We start from the raw sequence: 17679 nt of genomic DNA, 5'->3' as shown, positions 1-17679 counted from the left end.
CCAAGCAGTTCAAGATGTAGAAAAAGTCAGACCAAGTCACTTCCTCCCCAACAAAGCTACATTTCGACCCTCAGCGCAGTTACCAATAATCTTTGGTACTGCAGGGTTTCCAACACCGATTCGTATTGGTAGCTCAAGAGTTCAAGCAACAAACCCCAACGATCCTGCTTCTCTACCACACCAAGGCCTTTATTTGGCTCCTTGCATATAGTATTCATTTCATATGATATTGCATCCTCAAAAGCGTAGCATATCCATCAAAGTGGATCATTACGCCATAGAAAAATTCAAACATGCATACGAAGCATAAGCCAGATAACCCAAACCAAGGCTCAATCAAGACAACGATACATCCCCACAAAAAATGTCATCCTTACAAACCCCGACTAATATCTATTATCACATTACAAACCTTCTCAAGCCACGGTGAAAATACCTGGTATTCTCAATCCCCAGTGATGTTTGTCTTTCTACTATTCTCCAACCTCAGTGTTGATGCCTATCATTTTTCTCCAACCTCAGTGTTGATGTCTATCGTCCCTTTACCGACCTCAGTGTCAATGCCAATCGTCATTTCCAACCTCAGTGTTGATGTCTATCGTTTCTCGCTTCAACCTCAGTGTTGATGTTTATTATTTTTTCTCCAACCTCAGTGTTGACGTCCTCCAACTTCAGTATTGATGTCGATTATTTCTTTCTCCAACCTCGGTGTTGATGTCTGTTATTTATTTCCCAACCTCAGTGTTGATGTCGGTTATTCGTTTCTCCAACCTCAGTGTTGATGTCGACTGTTATTTCTCCAACCTCAGTGTTGATGGCAATCATTTCTCTCTCCAACCTCAGTGTTGATGTCTACCGTTCCTTCACCGACCTTAGTGTCGATGCCAATCGTCATTTCCAACCTCAGTGTTGATGTTTATCATTTCTCTCTCCAACCTTAGTGTTGACGTTAATCCCATCTTTCTCCAACCTCAGTGTTGATGTTATCCTTTCTTTCTCCAACCTCAGTGTTGATGTTAATCCCTTATTTTCTCCAACCTCAGTGTTGATGTTCTCCAACCTCAATGTTGATGTCGATTATTTGTTTCTCCAACCTCAGTGTTGATGACAATCGTTAGTTCCAACCTCAGTGTTGATGTCTAACATTCCTTCAATCTCAGTGTTGATGTCGATCGTTATTTCTCCAACCTCAGTGTTGATGACAATCGTTATTTCTCCAACCTCAGTGTTGATGTCTATCGTTATTTCTCCAACCTCAATGTTGTTGACAATCGTTCTTTCTCCAACATCAGTGTTGATGTTAATCCTTTCTTTCTCCAGCCTCAGTGTTGATGTTAATCCTCTGCTTCTCCAACCTCAGTGTTGATGTTTATCCTTTCTTTTGGGATCGTAGATCGCCCGTAGATCTTATCTTTTCTTTCTTCTGGGATCGTAGATCGCCCGTAGATCTTATCCCTTTTCAACCTCGTGGGTCATAGGTCAGTTGACCTTACCCTTATTTCTTTCAACCTTGTGGGTCGTAGGTCCGTTGATCTTATCCTTGTTTCTTTTCAACTGTAAATCTTACCTTTCCGTTAGACATACTTTCAATCACTGTTTCATGTAACAATCACTCTCTTTGAGAACCTTGTATTGGCACCGTTACCATGTTACAAGCTATCACCATTCAACCATTACTCACCATAAACTCGCTCCACCAAAAAAATTTCTTTTCCCCAGCAGATATAAAAAAAAAACAAGGATAACATTCACACCATCTTCTCTTTAGGACAAATTGCTGGCCTTGGTATTTAATCTTCTTTTACCTTGAATGTTCGAAAGGCTAACGCCAATATCACTTTCAGGTTTAAGACGATTAAATAGAGGCAGTTGTCATACCCCAAATTTGTCCTACCCTTTTAATTAATTGGCTTAAGCTTCACATTCATGCACATACCTTCCACTAGGTCATCTAATACTTCATGCATCATTAACCAATAATTTGGTATGGTATCAAGGATCTAGAAGAGTTAGGGTTTCTTATTCATTGTGTTTAAGATTCACAAGATTCTTCAAGCTGAAGATCGTATGAATTAAGGTTAATTCCATGGATATCTTGAATCTCTTTTTCTTTAACAGTTCAAGTTTCAAGACATTCACCTTCATGTCATGACTATTATTGGAGTAAAGGGGTTCTGATCTTGCATGGTGTATTGTCCAGTTAAGGTCATTGTGGATATGGAATTCGAGCATTGAATTAAGGAATAAAGAGTTAAATAGGGAAAGCAAGTAGAGTTGGATTCTATCTCTTGTAGAATCACAAAAGCACGTCACAACTTGGGTGCAAGAGTATTGATCAAGTTTCTTTTACATTAATCAAAGTCAACTTGAAAAGTTGACTTTTTGAGCAAAGTCATACCTGATATTCATGTCCAGGTCTTTGAGCCCAATATTTCAAAAGATTAATCGGAATGGAGTAAAGACAACAAGTCAGAACCTAATCCAAGGATATTCATTGGTTTTGTCCATCAAAGTTCATCAAAATCCATGATTTCAATGTTCATTCAAAAATCATTTATCAAACTTCCATCAGGAAACATATCCTTTACATCGTACAAAAATACATGAAGATCAAATTCTAAAATTCCTAAACCTATGGTGACTTGCTCCTAATCTTCAAGCTTTATCCTTAGGCTTGAGCCAAATTTCCTCTTCTGACTATGCCAAACATGTCTGCTACTTCCAGATCCAAACCATGTGCTTCATGCTGCCAAAGCCCTGTTCACAATTAGAACAACAATTAAAACAAGTTCCAACTCACATTCAAAACATACACTGTCCAAAACCAAATAAACAAGCAGCCCTGTACATATACTAACAAGTTAAAAGCATTTCACATGGTCCATTAAACCAACAGAAAAAAAAGTCTTGAACCTCATTTCACAGCAAACTGACAACAAACAAAACTAGCAGCATAACCTGATTTCTCGCATTAACTAATTCCTAACCTTTTCCGCCAAACCGACTCACATAAATGACAGTAGCATTCCAATTCCAAGCGACTCCTAACTGCCAGCATTCGTAACATTTCAACCATATTCCAAAACTAACAGTTTCAAGCATACACAAGCATAATTCAGATCCATTCAGTCATGGTTACATAAACGGTCCGACGTAAACATAGTCCATACATAATCTAAGTCAGAATTCATTCATTTTTTGACCGTCCAATGGCAAATTTATTCAATACCAGTGGTCGAACAGCTCTACATTAAACATACACAATGCGTCGTGATTCTCAAACGAGTCCAAGCATTAAGCCCAACAGCGTCGGCCTTGCACAATAAAGAGCATACCAGTTTAGAATTCAAGCAATAACCAATCCTACATGTTATCAATCCAGCCCTCACTCTCAACTAACCTACTGCTAATAACTGTTTTTTCCTCCATTTTAGAAAAAAAGAAGCAAATCTTATTTTCTATCTGAACCTGGGATTTAATTGTTCTTACTGCTACTAATCATAACCTAAACTTCAAACCGGTTTTGATTCCTAACGAGTTCAGCCTTTATTAACTTGTTTCCAACCACTCAGGCCAATCATAAGGTGCATAATCTACCGGTAGCAGAATTCAAGTGAGTTAACGTACCAGTTCGGATGCAAAACCTTCATACCATAGCCGCTTTCATAGAAGCCCATCAACCCTCCTCGAAATATCAACACCATGACCCTGCAGCCATATCCGAACCATTACCAAATATCACATCAAAACAAAATCCTGCACAAAAGTAAACCATCCATCAATTTCAACCAACTGTCAAATAATTTCCAATCAACCTTTCTCTGCTAACTCCAAGCTTTTGTTACCAAGCATCCATGCTCCATTAAGTCGTGGCACTGTAAAACCTGCGTGAGTCAGAAACTGTTCAATTATGGATCAGATTCATTCAGTACATAAAATCAGTCATAGCCTCATATCAATCCATACAGCAATACATACATATAGAACAGATTCATCATGCCAAGTCATAAATTGCAACTAACTTCCTAATTACAAAAAAAAAATGTCCTAACAGAACTAGCTAACAACCTCTAACCAAATTTCAAACCAACATAATTAAATGAGTCAGCACTCTAACCAAATAACTCAGTGAGTGAACTAACTGATTCATTCTTAACTACTTCATAACGGATTCCTAACTTACTCTCAAATCTCCACCCTTCAACTTCATAACTAACTCAGCAAATCTAACTGCTCTCAATTCTCAATCTCTAACTGAATCCTCACTTTCCCTCCTCTATATATTCAAACCTCACTCTCCAATTCTCTACACCCGCCATTCTTCTTTCAATCTCCAATTTCACACTTCACTCATCAATCATCAATCTCTCTCCATTTTCTCAAAATCTTCATCTCCCTCACATTCACCATAGGCTCACTTCCATTGTTGAGCAAAGCTTCAACCTCTGAAGCTTTGCTACAACAGAGCTTAGCCTTCATCCTCCATCACTCAATATCAATCCTCTCAACACACAGCAACAACAACGCTCTCAGTGATGCCACTCTCGTGTTCTCGTTCTCTCTAATTCGTACTCAGACTCAACACAACAATACGCCACGCGCAAATATTCAGAAGAAAAAAGAAGAAAATAGTAGAAGATGGAGATTGAATAGCGAATCAGAATAAATCCATTACCTGAGTTTCGCGGTGGTCGGGAATCTCCGCCACCGCACCGGAAATTCAGGTCTCCTAACAGGTTCTTCTTTATACATCTTGATTCTTGTTCATTCATCGTGCATTTAGGTTTAGATTTTTTGGTTAATAGTTTAAATCAGAAACTGAGCGGAGAATTGAGAGTGAGCCGAGAGAGCTGAGATCGAGAGAGGCTGAGAGACGAGTTGAGAGTTAAACGGAAGCAAATAGAGGATGTTGAGTTTTGTTTGTGAGCGGCGAAGGATGAACGGTTTGATCGGAGAAGGGAGAACTCGCCGCCGTTGGTTTCGTTTGATCGGAGGAAGGTTGAGCTCTCCGCCGTTTGTGCGTTTGAGGGAGGGAGAGAGACGAGTCACGAGAGTATGAGGGAAGAGTTGAAGGGTCACAAAACTCAACCCTAATCCCTCTTTCTATTTTCTTTTTTTCTTTTTAATTTAATTAATTAATTTGGTAATTGAAAAAACGATGGAAATTAAAATCTGAATGTGTTTGGATCATAATCAATTCCCTTGGCCGAATTCACACCCCATCTAAGCCCATCGCACCACTCCTTTTTGGTGTTGAACAAAGTCTGTGCAAAAAACCTACCTTGGGCCACCGAATTGCTACGATACCCCAAAAACCCAATACATCCCTTTTGTTTCAAAATTGAATGAAACAATAAAAATTTGATGCGCTAGCATTGGGCCTCAGCGTCATTATGTTCAGAATAAAAGTACTTTTTCAGCCCCCGTTTGTGGCAGATTGTCTTTTTGATTAAATTTTGTTTTCTTTTAATTTTTTGTTTGGGTGATTCAATTTCCCTTGAAATAAAAATGGTAAAAAATATTTTTCTTGACCTATTATAATTTTAGGATTTTATATTTCTTGGGTTTTATTTTGTAATTGTTTCTTTAAATTTTGATTGATAAATAAAAATGCTTAGTTTTCTTTAGTTTAATTCGTGAAAAATAGCTTTAGGCTTGAATAAAAATATAAAAAATGCTTGTGAATATTTTCCTTTTAGTATAGATTTTATTTTTCTTATTTTTGTGAATGTTTTCAATATTTTGTGAAATACCTAAAATATCCCTAGTCGTTAAAGTTGATTTAGGTCAACTTAAATGACTTTTTCCCAACTCTTTTTCTTAGTATTTTCCCTTAGGATATTAGATCTCTTAATTAGGATTTAGACTTTTATAAAACAACAAATATGCTAGTGAATTAGGTTAGTCTTCCTTATTCATTTCTTTTTCTTTTCCAACCTTAAAACACTTAATAAATGAAGAGGTGAATCACATTATATTTACATAAGTGGAATAGAAGTGAGTGAGATTTATTCCCTAATCTGCTTCGACGCCGCTTATACACTCTTATGTGATTCAACTCGCAAAATAATTCCCTTAAAAAATACCCAACCAAAAACACTTAAAATACCTAATAAAGGTTCAAAATTAAAACCAAGTAGAAAGATGATGAGTGACCCCGTAGTGGAAATTGTTCATCATCTCTCTACAATTAAAAAACACATATCAATGTTCCTTCTCTTCTAAGAACAAGTTAAGTCCATTCCATACTTAGGTGTATAAGTCTCCCAAGGTCGAACATCGCGGATTGTGACCTTAACCTCTGTTCACCTAAAAAACACAAAAACAAACAGAAAATCTTGAGCTGAACTACGACGCTCTGATTCCTGAAAAGGATACGTAGGCATTGGGTCGCGGGGCCTAATCGAGCACAATTGTAAATATTCCTTCTTTTCCCCGTATTTCTTTTGCATGCATTCACATGTAGGCTTAGACATAAATTACACCCTTTAGATAAAAACAAACATAGGTGGATATCATCGAGTACGATGGGCGTGAGGGGTGCTAGTACCTTCCCCTTGTGAAACCGACTCCCGTGCCTAATTCTCTGGTCGTAAGACCTTGTTCTTATTCTTTGCTAGGTTTTCTGATATTCCTTTCCCGTGATGGAATAATTATATTGGCGGCGACTCGGTCTGTCTATTTTCGCGAGCGTGCGACAACAACCCTTTTTCTCTTAACCGTCTCAAAGTTCAAGTCTGACCGTTGCTGACCACCTGTTCTGCTCGTAAAGATCAATTATCATTACATTAATCTTGCCTTATAAATAACTTAAATCAACAAAATGTGATCCTTACACCAATATTTATAATAAATAATAAATAAATAGCTTCATAAATTTACTTATAAATAACTTAAATCAACAAAATGTGATCCTTACACCAATATTTATAATAAATAATAAATAAATAGCTTCATAAATTTATTAATTATTTTAATTGATTCATTAATTAATTAACTCTAATTCAATTAACTAATATTAATCAAAAATTAAAAAAAATTCTCATATAATAAACCCACTCACCCATACTCACGTTTGCTGTTTTCCTCCAACCCACTCACCCACATCACGTTTTTATTATCCCCAACCCACTCATCCATACTCACATTCCTATTTTCCTCCAACCCATTCACCCACATCACGTTTCTATTACCTCACAATTTTAATTATAAAATCTCACAATTCTAACATGATTTTTACAATTTTTATGGTAATGTGCTATTTTTTTTTTTTTTTTTTGGTTTTTACGTTGTTCTTTTACATTGATGACGGTTCTTCTTTCTTCCTCCTCGTTTGATCTATTTTAAAATATTTAGTTGTTGCAATTTTATTATATTAATTCTTTATATTGTTTTTGCAATTGCATGTAATATATAAAATACAAGATATCTAGAACTATATTTTTCTTCTTTCTTCTTTCCTATTTTATCTATTTTAAATTATTTATTTTGTTGTAAAATATTCATATATGACTTTTATAGTTCTTTTTAAATTGGAACATTTTTGTTTAAAAGAGATAGTATCAATCTCATTATGATTATTGTGATTTAGCTTTTTTTTTTTTATTGTTTGATAATTTTTTTTAATTATTTTTTAGTAATCAATTGTAAGAAAAGTTGTTGTGAGATGGGATGAAAAGAAATATGTGCTATAGAACTCTATTTTGCTTAATAAATAAGATATTAATTATATATTTTTCATTTTCTCAATAATAAGCATTTTCCATATATATATATATATATATATATATATATATATATATATATATATATATATATATATATATATATATATATATATATATATATATATATATATATATATATATATATATATATATATATATATATATATATATATATATACCCTTTATAATATAACAAGACCTCTTCTTATTTCTAACTAAAACTATTCCTATGAAAGAATTTGAATAACATCATTTAAAGATAAAATGACTCATTATAAAATTTGAATCAATCTATTTTTATAAACAATTTTAATTTTTTTTTTATTATTTTACACTTTCTGAGACTCTGAGTTAATTTTAATGACAAAAGTTATTCATTTTTATTAATATATAGTATAATTAAAAATATATATAATTAAAACATTAATATGAAATTCTCACCTGTGTTATTCTTGGGTCCAATGCACAAATTTTCTTACATGCTTATCAGAAGAATTATGCATTATGATAGGTGTATGTTTGTTTTTTTCCTACAATGCCATTAACACCATGGTTAATAATTTTGTAATAATTTCTGCTATAATAATTATGAAGATAACAACAACAAAAAAAAGTAAAATATGTTAAAGTATATATTTGATTAAAATTTCATCTTTTCAACTAAAATCATAAGAGGGAAAATTGAGTTAATTATTACAGTATTACCATTGCCATTATTAAAACTGATTCTAATGTAATTTGAGATTCTTTTTAAGCTGTATTCAAAAACAAGTTTAAAAAATTTAATGTTTGACAATCAACCTCGGTTAGGTTAGTTTATGTTGCTACATATATGCTTTAAATTTAATTATATATGCAATTTTTTTAAACCAACACCATATGTGCCTAAATACTAGGAATGATCAAATAATTTTGTTAAAAAAGTTTAAATTTTAAAAATAAAAAATTTAGAATTCCATATATATTTCTCAAAGATAAACAGTTTTCATGTTTTATTTATTCAAACACGGATACAAGCTATAATTAATACACCCAAACAATAGCTACAACATTTTTTTCAAATATAAAATCCAAAAGTAAAGCTAAAACATGTATAAGATTTAAGTAACCTTTCTTGAGATTGAAAAATGTAAACAATTAAAATTAAAAAAAAAAAAAATAATAATAATAATAATAATAATAATAAAACTTGAAAAAAAAAACACTTAAAGTTTAAGTATAAACTAGTACATCTTTATATGTAATTTTAGTCTAAAATTTAAAATATAAATAAATAGTTAATTGTACAACTGCGAAAATTCCAAAAATATTTAATAGTGTCTTTGATGATTGATATTAAAGGCAAGGAGAGTAACACTGAAAAAGAAAGATAGATATTTTAAGGAGCATCGTGCTGACAGCTCTTAGCAGCCTTGGAAGAACCATTATATAGTGTGACGTTGAAATGAAGTGGAAAACCTGCAGAGAGCTTCACGCCCTTGAACACTCATCGTGAGTAAACATGGTGTGAGGCCTTCCATATGCATGACATTCCACTGCGGTAAGCCCCCAGGTCAAACTTTAGGGACCTAAGCCCATCAAATGGTGCAAGTTTCACAAGGTCAACGGGCACCACACTGAAAACTGCTATCAACTCAAGAAGAAGATATAGTTATTCATCCAAAAGGGTTATTTGAAGAAATATGTCAAGGGTGATGCCATCCTGACACCAGGAGGATCCAACTCTTAACGGGGAGATGCTTTTGGGAGTCTTGAACACAAGAAAGCAATGAGTAAATCAAGAGGGGTAGGGACAGAGCCGTGTGCCACACCCATAATACCATAGTAGAAGGATTCATCGGGGAAAGAGAGAATAGATATGCCCGTAGAAGATACACACGTCAAACTCTAACCATTGGGGGCTCGCCTACTAGCCCTGACTTGAGAGATAAGAGAGCCCTAGAATTTGGTATCACATTCTCCAAGAAGGACGCAATTAGCATTCATCCTTATGACAATGACCCCGTGGTCATAACCGTAAGGTGTGACGAACGAGAGATCAAGATGGTGTTGATTGATTAAGGGAACTCTGCAGACATCTTTTATTGGAACTCTTTCAAAAGACTTCACTTGGATGTGGACGACCTCAAATCCTTCTAAGGCTTGTTCGTAGGGTTATCAGGAAAGCAGATTCCCATAACGGGTTATATTACCTTGAAGACCATGTTAGGAGTTGAGAAGAGCGTAAGATTAATCAAGGTAAGAAATTTGGTAATAGATGCGCGTTCTTCGTATAATCTTATTATATGGTGGCATGCTTTCAACTACTAGGAGCCACCCTGTCTATGTTGTATTTGTACATACAATAACCACTCCCAGATGGGCGAGTTAGGGTTATTCAAGGAGCTCATGAGGTCGCCAAAAAATGTTATGTGGAGAGCCTGAAGCTGAAAAAGAATGTTATGGTCTTAGTCCACTCCCAAAAGCCAGATGCACGGGAAGTGAATATTGTATACTTGAGGCTAGAAGGTTGTAATACGGTGAACTGACTTTATCGAAATGTACGGTTAAGCATGAGTCGCCACCGACTTTTATTTTATCTAAATATTAGAAAGGCTAAAAGAACAGGAAAAAACCTTTTAAATAAAATAGGGCTCGGGGGGTAATTATGCAAAGGGAAGGTGTAAGGCACCCTTTGCATCCATGGTTTCCCATGGGCTCTTAATTGCTTTGCTCTTTAGTTTTTAAGCCAAAAGTTTCAGAAAATGTAGAAAAAGAGAAATAAGGACTTTAGCTCGTAAATGAGCGTAGCCTTATTGAAGGTTTATGAGAAAGAATATAAAAAAAGTTTTAGAGCAAGGCAAAGCAATTAGGGGCAATTACCTTATAGTTTGAAAAAGAAGTTCTTTTAGCCTTTCAGGGTGAAAGGGTCTTTCCATGCCATGAGAGGGCAGGAAGCCTTTCATTTGGAGGTTGAAGGGTCATCGAGAGTTCGTTCGCCATAAGACTGTCCCATGCCATAGAGAGGCAGGTAGTCTAAGGGAAGAACCAGAATAGCCTTTTCGTAGGCAGCCAGAGGATACCTCAGCCTTTTCGTAGGCAACTTCCGAGGGTCGAGATCATGTTTAGTGTATCGAAGGCGGCATCATTAGGGACCCATGATCTTAATCGAGGCAACATGGCTGAGGTATCCTCGTATTCGAGGGACTGGCTATTCTGCAAAAAACACAAGGCAACAAGGCAACAGGCAACAGAGAGGTTACCCTATAAGTGTGCGTGTGTGCACCAATCACGTGATCAGTTCAGAATATATTATCTTATAATGATTAAGTGATGCTAGTTTAATTCAGGGTTGCACTCCCTAAAGTTACTAACCACAACAATTGATAAACAAATATAATTAAAGCAAATACGGGGAAGGGGAAAATGAAACCAGCGGAGGAAAGGGGAATTGAAACCAGCGGGATAATAATATTAATAGGTCTAACACGAGTAATAATTAATAGCAGGGTTTAGGGTTACCGATATTCGAAGCTTTGGCAATTGGCAAACCCTGAAAAGGTGGAAAAATAACAAACAAAAATAGGGTGAGTGCATTATCGGTTCAGAGGCAAACATAGCTAACCCTAAAAATAAAAAGATAAAGAAATTTAAAATAAATAACAAATAGGCACTTAGCTTTGAATTTTATCTGATATGGTTGGCAGTCGGAGGAAAACTCGGGGTTAACCCTGAAAAATGGCAAAGCAAAGGCAAAAGGTGAATGTAGGCAAGACAAACCCTGATTTAAAAGGAAACAAAATAGGCTTTAAAATGATAATTAAATAGAATACTTAGCTTCGGATCTTGATCAGGCGCGTAGTCGGAGTGTATCGGAAGAGCAACCCTGAAAAGGACACAGAAAAAAAGAAATATTTAAGTGTAGGCATGATCTATGTAGACCCTGATTTGGGCACAAGTTAACCATGGTTAATAAAATAAATAAAATCGAATTAATTAATTATTGGTTTTAACCTAATTAATTAAATCGATAAAAATAAATTTTCGATTAAATTTTCTAACCTATTGGATATTTTAATCAATTAATAAAAGTCTTTATAATTAATTAAGTAATTAAATAACTAAAATAATTTAATCTTTTAATAAAATAAAAAAAAATGACAAAAAATCAAATTGTAAAAATAAATAATAGTTTTTATTACTTATGAAAATAATGAAATTTGGAAGAGCATTTAAATGAGTTTATATTAAATAAACAAATAAAATTAGGATAAAAACTAAGTTATACAATAAAAATTAAATTTTTTTGGCACTTAGCGTAATTGATCCGGTGTGGCACACCCTTGAGGGAACATGGTGGACTGGCAAGCTCACATGCGCTGGATCTAAAGGAGAGGAGGACCGGACGGTTGGATTGATGAGGGAACACGAAAGCGCATGGACGAGAAAGCAGCGAACCCATTATTTTGAAATATAAAAACGCGCGCGTGTCTGGGCCAGTCAGGGAAGAACACGTCATTGTCTTCTTCAACCAGAATTCTGAAACATGCTTTTTATAGCGCTGGTTGCAGGCACGCTATAAAAACTCATCTCTATTACACCTGCGAAATTATAAACTCCCCAAAACGAAACAAAAATTTGGCGCGACTATGTCATTAGAATCGTCCAGAGGCCACGATTTCAAACTTACCTATATTTAGCCCCAATTTTACATGGAAAGCAAAGCCCCAATTTGAAAGTCGCAAACCCTAACATGGTGAAACTCACATAGCGGCATATTAGCGTAATTAATTTTCCAGAATCGATCAGAATATCAATGCAAACATGAATATGCAACTAAAACATGTTAATAATGCAAGAATTACTGGAATCGAACTTGAAAAATTATGAACAAACCGTGAGTGTATAGACGCGATTCACGTGATGGCCGGACCTGGGAATGATTGGGAAAGTTTCTGAGATCCTCAAGGAGTGTATTGTGATCCTTAGAATGCTTTAAAACCCCTCCAACTTCTGAAACCGAATTGGAGTTTTTTGAAGGAATTTTTGTTCTTTCACTAGGGTTCTTCTCAGCAGCAATCCGATCCCTAATGGTCTGGCTTTGTTGTGTTCTTATAGTGGAAGAATTTAGGGTTGTAAAATTCAATCAAATCTCTTTGCATCTATGATTGGTAATCTTGAGAAATTTGATTTATGGATGTTTCCAATTTTGGCCAAATCTCATATCTTCCCTACCAATCTTGCTTAGCACGAAATTGCATTAGTAATGTGCCTTAAATGATTATTGGATTGAATCCAAATCATATATTTTACCAAATATTTAACTTTCTTCTTGATTTACTTGATTTTAAATTCCTTTTTAATTGAATAAAAATCATAATAAACAAAATAAATTAAATAATTTTGTGGCAAGTGGATTGTGGACTCTCAATATCATAAGGAAGGAGATTGGGTTTTAAAACATGGGCCCATTTGCAAGGAAACTTATTTTGAAGCCTTTTTCTTCACATTTTCTTTCTCAAATTTGTCCGACTTTGATGAGGCATATCTCCCTCAATTTTTGAGGCATGGAGGAGTTCTAGGACTTTTTAGAAACCTTGAAGAGTCCTCTAAACAATGTCTTTGATCTCATGTCAAAATAATTTTCCATGCTCCTTGTGTGTTCTTTTGAAAAAAGTGACTTTTTGTTGACTTTTGAAAAGGACCTATAATGTTTTAGTCCATATCTCTCAAATGAAGCATTTTTAGACTTGGCATGTGAGAGACAAAATTGTAGAGAATCAAATTTCCTTCAAGATGAGATTTGGATGGAAAATTTATGATGTTCCATGTAGGAGTTATGGCTGGTCAAAGTTCAGTTGACTTTCTCCTATACAACCCCTAATTTAGAAACTTTTTGATTTGTTGATTTCTGATCTTTCCTTGATGAACCATGATCAATTCTTGATCAAATGGTGAATGATACTTCAATATGAGGATCTTGACAAAAAATCAGGAGTTTTGACTTTACTTTGACCACAGTTGACTTTTAGGTTAACTTAGTCGACTGTTGACTTTCTGAACAATTGAGTGACCAATCCTTTGAATTGAGACTTGATACTTGTCATAGAGATAGTGTGAGATATATTGAGCCATATAGGATGCCTTGGAGCCATTGATTCACTGATTTTCCTTTGAATGAACCAAATCCTGGTTTCAGAGCCTTTAATAGGAGAGTGTGTCTTGGAGCTTTATGTATTGATTTGAATTTGTATAAGTGAAATAGTATGGGAAAATTTTGGGGTATGACAGCTGCCCCTGTTCAATTTTCTTAAACCTGAAGATGTAGACTGGCATGTGTGCTTGTCGGAATCTGAGGGTAGAAGAGGATTGAACACTAGAATGCCCAGAAATTTGCCCTCGCTGAAGTAGGGACTTTTGTCGGAGATGGGCTTAAAGATGCCATCCAGGCCTCGAGAAAACGTTTATTGGAGATGGGCTTAAAGATGCCATCTGACTTGATATACTTGAGATTCAGAATGTGTCGTACGTTAGACTGTTTCTGAGGGATAGACTTATGTTGAGTCGTACGTTAGACTGGGTCTAGTTTGCATCAGCAGATGTCTGGAAAACCGTGCGTTAGGTCGAGGAATGAGTCGTGTGTTAGACTAATCCCAATTGCATCCTCAGATGTCTGGAAAACCGTGCGTTAGGTCGAAGAATAAATCGTGCGTTAGACTATTCTCAATTGTATCCTTAGATGTCTGGAAAAACCGTGCGTTAGGTCGAAGAATAAATCGTGCGTTAGACTATTCTCAATTGCATCCTCAGATGTCTGGAAAACCGTGCGTTAGGTCGAAGAATAAATCGTGCGTTAGACTATTCTCAATTGCATCCTCAGATGTCTGGAAAACCGTGTGTTAGGTCGAAGAATAAATCGTGCGTTAGACTAATCTCACTTGCATCCTCAGATGTCTGGAAAACCGTGCGTTAGGTTGATGGATAATTCGTGTGTTAGACTATTCTCAATTGCATCCTCAGATGTCTGGAAAACCGTGCGTTAGGTCGATGGATAAGTCGTGCGTTAGACCAATCCGATTTGCATCCGTAGATGTCTGGAGGGCCGTGCGTCAGGCTTTGCTTTGAATAAGATTCGGACCTTTGTAATGTACCTGTCAGATAATATTCACTTGGTAACAATGTCAGTTTTATGCAATGTTTATGATGTATGTAATGAATGAGATGGAGTTCTCAAAAATAAATGGGACGCTTTGTATGTTATGTATGAATTATAACCGCATGCAATGTATGAATATGCATATGATGTATATGATGTATGGCTATGATTTATGTTACTCGAAGCATCTTGATTGAGAAGATAAATCTCTATGTCATTGTGAGTTTGATGTTTTGATCTTTTCTTGGAGATGCTCAACTGGGGCTTTATGATTTCTGCTTGGGGATGAATAGTAATTTGATGGATCCTGACTGGGGATGAAAGATATAAGTAAGCCCTGTTGGAGAAGAACAAAGTGTTGGAGAACCGGTGGTGTTGAAGATGTAACTCTGTGTTGGGGAGCTATGTCTTCTGTTGAGAGGATTTGAAGATATCTTCTTAATGATTACTCCGTGGGGATATGATCTGGCATTGTGGGAATACATGGACGTCTTGAACATTGCCCCCAGCATTATAGTAACTACCATTCCTGGATTTTGATTAGGACACGTCACTGAGTATTGATCAAGATGTCAAACTGGACTTGTATAGATTTGCCCCCTGCTAGTGGGAACTTTGGAAAGATTCGCCTCGCGAGGACATTATGAGGTGTGCACTATGGGCGACATGCCCCTAGTACTTAGTATGATGCCCCTGATTGTTGATGCTTCTGAGAGGCTCTTTGACTTGATTGCCCCAGATTGATTGTGCCATGCCCCTTGTATACGTAGGAGACATTGCTTCTCGGAGTAATCTTGTCTGTCGGGATAACTTCTAGTCATTAGTTGTACCTTGTGCAAGTTCTTTCTGATGCTAACATTTGAAATTATGTAGCAGAATATGTTTAATAATGAATTCATGAGATGCAATGCATACGTCTGTCTTGAGTTTTTGAAAAACATTAAAACTGGAGATGTAAAATCATGATATTTATAAAAACATGATGTTTGTAAAAACATGATATCATACTAGCATTTGTAGTAAACTTTAAGGAGTCGGGATACCTTTTTTGGTGACAGTATGCTTTCGAACTAACCATGCTTCAATTAGGACTTTCAAGGGTTGTAACGTGGCTTGGTTCACGGTTTAAGAAACAAAGGATAAAGGCTCAAAATTTGATTGTACCCACCCCTCTTCGTGATGATCTTCGGTCCTAAGCTCAGTTAATTCCACTTATACATTCAGGTTCCAAGAGACTTTTGGATTTGCACCTTTGATAACGATGATGGTTCACAAGCCAATATGACTTTTGAGATGGCAGTCACTTCTTCCTTTTGGTAGTCCCGACATTGTATCGTTCAGGAATTTATTGACCTCTATGTTTTCATCTTTTAATATCCCTAACTTTTTCCTGAACTGTCTATCTTGAGCTTACAGTCAGCGGGATGCCTTGATTTTTGCCTAAGTCTTCTTTTTGATTTTTGACTTAGCAGGCTTTTCTTTGTATATATGTTTTTTATATTTTTTTTTGAAAGATATTGACTGCCTTGCTTAATGATTGATGAACCATCATTGGCTTTTGATTGACATCTCCAACACTTCTTTGATGTGTGCGTATGAACGCTTGTGATTGAAACCTTTGTTGAACGGTGTACTGAATGATTCTCTTTAAAATAGAATGCACAGCCAAATTAACTGAGAACTACCCTGCCCCAGGTTATGATCAAGGGTTTTAATTAGTACAAGAAAGAAACTTCTACTTCTTAGGCTCAAAGGGGTTGACGAGGGATTAACATTCTTATATATCAACTGTTTAGGAATAGGAACAATGCTTGTACATCGTCAGCATAGTCTGCTCAAAAGCATACTGTATGAGGTTGTGGTATCGTTTTCGTCATCCTCCCTCAAAAGGTATACAACTTTAGCAGGAGTTGAATATCACAAAACATATGCAACTAAAACATGTTAACAATGCAAGAATTATTGGAATCGAACCTGAAAAATTATGAACAAACCGTGAGTGTATAGACGCGATTCACGTGATGGCCGGACCTGGGAATGATTGGGAAAGTTTCTGAGATCCTCAAGGAGTGTATTGTGATCCTTAGAATGCTTTAAAACCCCTCCAACTTCTGAAACCGAATTGGAGTTTTTTGAAGGAATTTTTGTTCTTTCACTAGGGTTCTTCTCAGCAGCAATCCGACCCCTAATGGTCTGGCTTTGTTGTGTTCTTATAGTGGAAGAATTTAGGGTTGTAAAATTCAATCAAATCTCTTTGCATCTATGATTGGTAATCTTGAGAAATTTGACTTATGGATGTTTCCAATTTTGGCCAAATCTCATATCTTCCCTACCAATCTTGCATAGCATGAAATTGCATTAGTAATGTGCCTTAAATGATTATTGGATTGAATCCAAATCATATATTTTACCAAATATTTAACTTTCTTCTTGATTTACTTGATTTTAAATTCTTTTTTAATTGAATAAAAATCATAATAAACAAAATAAATTAAATAATTTTGTGGCAAGTGGATTGTGGACTCTCAATATCATAAGGAAGAGATTGGGTTTTAAAACATGGGCCCATTTGCAAGGAAACTTATTTTGAAGCCTTTTTCTTCACATTTTCTTTCTCAATTTTGTCCGACTTTGATGAGGCATATCTCCCTCAATTTTTGAGGCATGGAGGAGTTCTAGGACTTTTTAGAAACCTTGAAGAGTCCTCTAACCAATTTCTTTGATCTCATGTCAAAATAATTTTCCATGCTCCTTGTGTGTTCTTTTGAAAAAAGTGACTTTTTGTTGACTTTTGAAAAGGACCTATAATGTTTTAGT

General features: G+C 35.6%; 1 long non-coding RNA gene across 3 annotated transcripts; it reads right to left on the bottom strand.

Annotated features, from left to right (window-relative positions):
- Positions 1 to 2472: 2472 nt before the first annotated feature.
- LOC131661930 (uncharacterized) lies at positions 2473 to 5112 on the bottom strand. Of its 3 annotated transcripts, XR_009301320.1 has the most exons (5): positions 4676 to 5112; positions 3816 to 3884; positions 3628 to 3708; positions 2988 to 3314; positions 2473 to 2757 (listed from the first exon to the last, which is right to left on the bottom strand). It is a non-coding gene; the product is annotated as an uncharacterized LOC131661930 (long non-coding RNA). The 3 variants fall into 3 exon arrangements; XR_009301319.1 differs by having other exon boundaries at positions 2473 to 3314; positions 4676 to 5111; XR_009301318.1 differs by lacking the exon at positions 2988 to 3314 and having other exon boundaries at positions 4676 to 5110.
- Positions 5113 to 17679: the final 12567 nt, after the last annotated feature.

This window comes from Vicia villosa, linkage group LG3 (genome assembly GCF_029867415.1).
Source record: "Vicia villosa cultivar HV-30 ecotype Madison, WI linkage group LG3, Vvil1.0, whole genome shotgun sequence".
NCBI lineage: Eukaryota > Viridiplantae > Streptophyta > Magnoliopsida > Fabales > Fabaceae > Vicia > Vicia villosa.
Note: the sequence above shows the minus strand (reverse complement) of the source record. Positions and strands in the feature narration are given on the sequence as shown.